Source organism: Dasypus novemcinctus, chromosome 1 (assembly GCF_030445035.2).
Source record: "Dasypus novemcinctus isolate mDasNov1 chromosome 1, mDasNov1.1.hap2, whole genome shotgun sequence".
NCBI lineage: Eukaryota > Metazoa > Chordata > Mammalia > Cingulata > Dasypodidae > Dasypus > Dasypus novemcinctus.
The window spans coordinates 21,542,968-21,548,967 of NC_080673.1; the positions used below are offsets into that span (position 1 = coordinate 21,542,968).

General features: G+C 36.4%; 1 protein-coding gene across 5 annotated transcripts in view; it reads right to left on the minus strand.

The window, feature by feature from the left end:
* PALLD (palladin, cytoskeletal associated protein) overlaps nucleotides 1-5,575 on the minus strand; it is a 467,101-nt gene extending 461,526 nt beyond the window's left edge. Inside the window, exon 1 of one of the 5 annotated variants that reach the window (XM_058309553.2) lies at nucleotides 5,459-5,575. The gene's annotated coding sequence lies outside the window, so the exon portion shown is untranslated. The remainder of the gene's footprint in view (nucleotides 1-5,458) is intronic. The other 4 variants (XM_058309467.2, XM_023583763.3, XM_058309606.2 and 1 more) reach the window with 4 other exon arrangements.
* Nucleotides 5,576-6,000: the final 425 nt, after the last annotated feature.

Sequence of the window (6,000 nt, forward strand, 5' to 3'; positions counted from 1 at the left end):
GTTTGTAAAGGCATCTTCCAAATTGAAGCATTTAAATAGTTCTAGTTCTAAAAAGCCATTATTGACCTGAAAAAGCTGGATTAATATTAATAGCAAAAAGTAACTTCATAGTAATGAAACCTGTCTAAAAGTCACCGCAAGTTACATATTTAAGTAATGGTAATAAAAAGTTACCTAGATTCCACTGAGAATCTTCAGTTTTAATTTTAAAAATGGAAAAAATAATTTTTCCTCTATTACTAAAATAAAATACCTGCTAATGTCTTCACAATAAAATTGTAAGGGTAAGCAAAGTACTAAAAGGTTAAGTTCATTTAATATGTAACACATTGTATTTAAAATGTTTAAAAGGTATATATGAAAACTTCAACATTGTCAAACTCTCTTGTGCATTCAAATCAGGTCTTGAATACATTCCAGGTTGCCTCCACATATGAGTTATTGGCTAGTTTGGTCACTGACCTTTAAAAATAATAAAGATCTACTAATTCTCTGGTCGTGCTCCTGAAGTGGATGGAAACTACTTTGCAGTTTCAATCTCCTGGAGCAGCCAATAGTGGCTAAGGACAGCCAAATGTATAATAAATATCGTCTTCAAACTGGTACTGTTTCATAGTGCCAGAGAGTGCTATGCACCAGGTCCGTAAAATCTACTCCCTAGTTCCTCTCTAGTTATCAACAGTACTGCAGCTTCTGGAAGAACATACGAAGTGGAGCAATAAAATACCAAAATACTGTAAGTAGAACTTAAACACAACTGGCATTATGACCTGCTCCCATGGAGAGATAATGTGTAAAGTATTACAAACCTGAAACTTAAAACTATTAATTGCAACTCAAAATCCTTATGCATTAAGTAATACATTATTTAATATTAAGTACTGTACCTTTATCCTGTTCTAAATATATACCTGATAATTATAATGTTATCTTTTCTAAATCATGTACAAAATTACATTAGACATGCTAAATTCCTGGTAAACTTCATTTTCTAAATAGTTAATAAACATGTCTATAAAATAAAATAGCCATTCTAGCTAGAAACAATGGGGCCACCAGTGACTTACAGGTAACCGGCTAATTAATATCCGGCTCAGCCACCCTAACTACTTTACTATACTCGACTTTATAACAAAATGAGGCTTGCTTACTAGCAGTGGTTCACCTATTAAACAGTCAAAATTACCAGAAGCTACTCAATTAAAACCAAAATGTAAAAAAACTTTATTCTATAGTTCTGATCACTCCCACAGCTACAAGAATTTCCAACTTGGTGCACTAATTCTAAGTAAAAACAACTGCCAAAGAAGGTGACAGTTCACCAGGAACACCAGACGAAGCACTTAAGTGTCAATCATTAAACGGCCTGAAATGCATCTTCAAAACAAAGCTAAGTGCTGAAGGCTGTTATCTATTACAACATCTCTCTGAACATAAAATAACTTTAATATATATATACTGTTCTCCACCAACTTTTAAAAAAAGGTGCCATCTTTGCAGGCACCTATCTCTGTAATCCAGTGTCCTCTTTTAACAAACAGGTATTCCAAAATTCTAATTAAATTTGTTTTCTTCAGAATGAACATCTTATTAGCCATATGAAAACTTCACCCCAACTTCATACGGAATGCCAGATCCGTCTTCCTCCAGTCAAAATAAATAACAAAACTTTTTACACCTTGTTAGGCAAGGACTACAGCCCATGGTCAGCAGGAAGTAGTTACAGAAAAAAGATCATCTCCCTTCAGCATCCCTTTAAGATTAAAGGTGTAAACTCTCTAAGGGTAAAACAAAATTAATAAATGGATCTGGAGCCTCGCGAGAAATCCACGTAAGCACTAGTAACCCCCAGGATGGCTGCTGGGGAGGGGAGGGGCCCACCCCCAGGATTCTGCTATCCAGAACAACAACTTCTTCTGGAGACAGAATAAACCCTGGATGTTACCCAGAGGCTTTGACTTTGGGCCCTCACTGGAAAATTAATAAGCGGGATAATCAATCAAAATGATGAACAGTCACGCACCTCATAACTCCAACAATAATTATGCCAAAGCTTAGCAAATTAAGCTAGCATAAAGGGGGGAATGATATAGGCTTGGTTGGGGGCTGCTCATCTCTTCATAGATAGCCTGAACTGTGTGTGTTGGGTGGTGAGAGCTGCTGCCCTGCACTTGGTAACATGGCAACAACTCCAGTCCTGGAAGAACAATTAAGCAATGTAAACTCTACAAACTTTAAATATTCAGGGAAAATGCAAACCATATGTGTTAAAAGCTTACGTGGAATGTATGAAGTTCATGCTAAAAGCTTACCTAGAGTGTATTAAGTTCATGCTAAAAGCTTACCTAGAATGTGGGGCATATGTGTTAATTCAAACTTATTGAGCACTTACTGTTAATTTCAACTTATTGAAACTGAAAGGATCATTTAACTCTTGCTCTGTACAAAAGGAACTGAAAAATCTTATTTGGGGCTTGGGTTTTGAACAGAAAGGTCCTGAGCCCAGCTGGTGGTAAATAAATTCTCTTTTCCTTCCCCAAATTATTACTGAGTCCTGGCTTTCCACAACCAAATAATTGAACCTTTCTTGATGTCTACTACATTAGCAAAAGGCTTGCTGGTACAAAGGGTCACTCATGGTTATAGGCCACACGCACTGGGCCCTTACAGAGTCCAGGCAGAGGTTGCAATGTTTCAATAGGCATTTAAAAATGAATATATTAGGAAGTGGACTTGGCCCAATGGATAGGGTGTCCGCCTACCACATGGGAGGTCCGCAGTTCAAACCCCAGGCCTCCTGGACCCGTGTGGAGCTGGCCCATGCACAGTGCTGATGTGCGCAAGGAGTGCCATTCCATGCAGAGGTGTCCCCGGCATAGAGGAGCCCCGTGAGCAAGGAGTGCACCCCGTAAGGAGAGCTGCCCAGTGTGAAAGAAAGTGCAGCCTGCCCAGGAATGGTGCCACACACACGGAGAGCTGACGCAGCAAGATGATGCAACAAAAATAAACACAGATTCCTGGTGCTGCTGATAAGGATAGAAGCGGTCACAGAAGAACACACAACGAATGGACACAGAGAGCAGACCACTGGGGGGGAGAAATAAATAAAAAATAATCTTTAAAAAAAAAGAATATATAGTTAGGAATAAATACCTGGAAAACTTTGGAAGAGCATACACCAAATTATTAACAGATTACCTCTGTAAAAGGGTGTGGTTGAGGGGTGGGACATTTGGGAGGAATGTTTTATTATTTCACAATGTTTTGATAAAAAAGCGTTAGAATTATGAAAGATTTTAAATTTTAAACTTTAATCTTTGCATTTTAATGTCTGTTTAATTTCAGTATTAAACATTAAAAAAAAATAAAAGCAATAGCTATTGGTAAAAAGATTCCATGGTAAAAAATAGTTTTGAAAAAACTTAAACTTTGAGAAAAAAAGTTGAAGCTTTAAACTTTATGTTCCTTGTTTTGGCAATCATAGGAAATCCCTAAACTTAGTCTGTTACTTTCTTTCTTTCTATTTTCGTAATGTTCTTCTCACCACAAAGGGGCCTGCAAGGCCCAGGTCAAAGATAAAACATTTGTAAAATCTTGTTTGATGCAAAAAAGTGATGAGAATTTTATAGTCAAATTCTTAATATATATGGATATGGATTCTTTTCCTTCCTAATCTTTAAGTAAATTTCATTAAACTAAGATGTGTCATATTTTTTCCCGCAGTTTTAAATGCCTTCAGAACATGTGTTTAAGCCCATTTCAGGAGCAAAATAGAATATTTCTGTAATACCTTTAACAGCCATATAAAGGGAAGGTTTGGAGTTATTCCTGGTGTCCTCTTCATATTATTGTCTTTATTCACCATGTTGAATCTTTGAATCCATTGTAAAAATCTATAGAGTTTATTTCTAAAACATTAGCCTAATTCAGGGCTTTATTCCCTCATTTAAATTCAAAGCCTATTTACTGAACTTGTTTCTATATTCTCTAGTAGGATGACTTAGTCACACATTATAATCAGAGCGGCTTCACTCAGCTTTCATTTTCTTTGCTGGACTTTAACCAGGACATAGCCATTAACTTGATTCCCTGAATTCCTCACTGAAACTCAGTTATCACCATACCTTTGGATGTCTTCCACATACATAGTAGTAAAGAAAAGGAGGCGTCATTTGGTATCTCTTAAAGAAATTGTCAGATTTATTTTGAAACTTGATGGATGTTTTCCTCGACATTCTCTTTTTTTTAAAAACGAGACAAGGAAATCAAAGTTATTTTAATTGCCCATTGTAATCTAGATCTTCCTTCTTTAGTGACGTATCCCATAGACCTTTACATCAACATTTCAGTTTTAGCAATAAAACTGATAAGCCTAGAGAGAGAAATGACTTAGAGCCCCTGGAATGGAGTCCCTAATCCATACCGGAAACTAGAATGACAGAGGACTAATCTGTATTCTAGGAATGTGTAATAATATATTTACAGAGCAGTTATTGGCTAGATAAATCTCTTAGGTGTTGGCTACTGTTAACAGTACATTATTAAATAGACCCTGATTTTTAAAATCTGAATAAATGAGGTAAACACTCAAGTTCTTCCTTAGAGAAAAAATTCATCTATCTTGTGATCAGTATTTAATCTCCATACATTATGATGGAATAGATCTTTAATAGTGTGTTCTTGCCAGTAAATAGGCTTTATATGTGGCTCATTATTCATACTAGAAGGCAATCAGTATTTTTAGCAAATGTTAAAAAGTAATCTGAGACTGAAATCATTCTGTATCAACCTCATATGCTGATTCAAGACAATTTCACATGTAACAACGTGATATAAAATCATACTGTAATGTCTAAATTTGAGTGGACTCCAGAGACTACAGTGTGGTTTTCCTTTCTAAAACACAAATATGTAAACTTCATGTATGGATATCATTTAATATACCTGCTATCAGTAGCTCAACTGATTCAATTATGTCCCATGAAATTTTTTTAAAAAGCCTTTGAAAATATAATCAATAGCTTAAAATGTTAATAAATCTTAGTGTATATCATTGCAAGGCATCAGTATTTAGCTAATGTATGGGTGAGGTTTCAGTTAACTGCACCCTTATTTTCTGTGAAATATACACACACAATCTGCACAAAAGTTGGCTCCATAAAAACATTTAATCCTTTTGGGATCAATAGCACCAAATCAGCACGCTTAAGATGATAGTAGCAAATGCAGTTCTCTGACAGCACAGGTAGCTATAAAGCCTGCTGGTGTATTTTCTATATCTACTTTGGAAAGACTACAAAACTCCCCTTACCTTTCCTCTCAAAGTAAATGCCAAATCAAGGCATCTTCTAAGCAATATCATAATTTCAGGAAAACTACTACTATTATATTTTTAGCTTTTTAAAATGTCCTTAAAATGTTGCACTACCAGTTAGTATGTTACATCCGCCTTACAGACCTTCTCAGTGCTTGGTCAGTTTGAAGACTCCACAAAGGTGATGAATTTCAGATGAGCATTTCTTCTTTTCTGTGAGAGCAGAGGTTGGCCTTGCCTATTCATCAAAGACTGCTTGGTCCGTGGTCACTTTGAGGCAACTGTGGCCTCAGACTCACATCTGTCCTCTTACTCCACTCAACTATATTTGGTAACTGAGCTCACGTTTCAGTAGACTGCCCCGATCAGGAATTCCAGCAGCAGGCTGGGAAGTCAGCACCAGGTTCTGAAGGCTGGTTCTTAGAAACTAAAGGCACTCAGTGTAGCAAAGATCTGTCTTTACGGATCTAACAAACGTAGAATTCACACGCGTTCCTCTATACCCTGACCTTGCGGCTGGAAATCACCTCCTGCTCTTTTAACGTGTTTATAATCAATTAAAAGTATAGTATGTGATTTCCAAGTAGAAACAAAGTGACACACGTAATGAAAGCTCTTACTATAATCTTGTGTTCTGTGCATTTAATTTTTGGTCCTGTGTTAGATTATCCGAAAATAGTAAATCC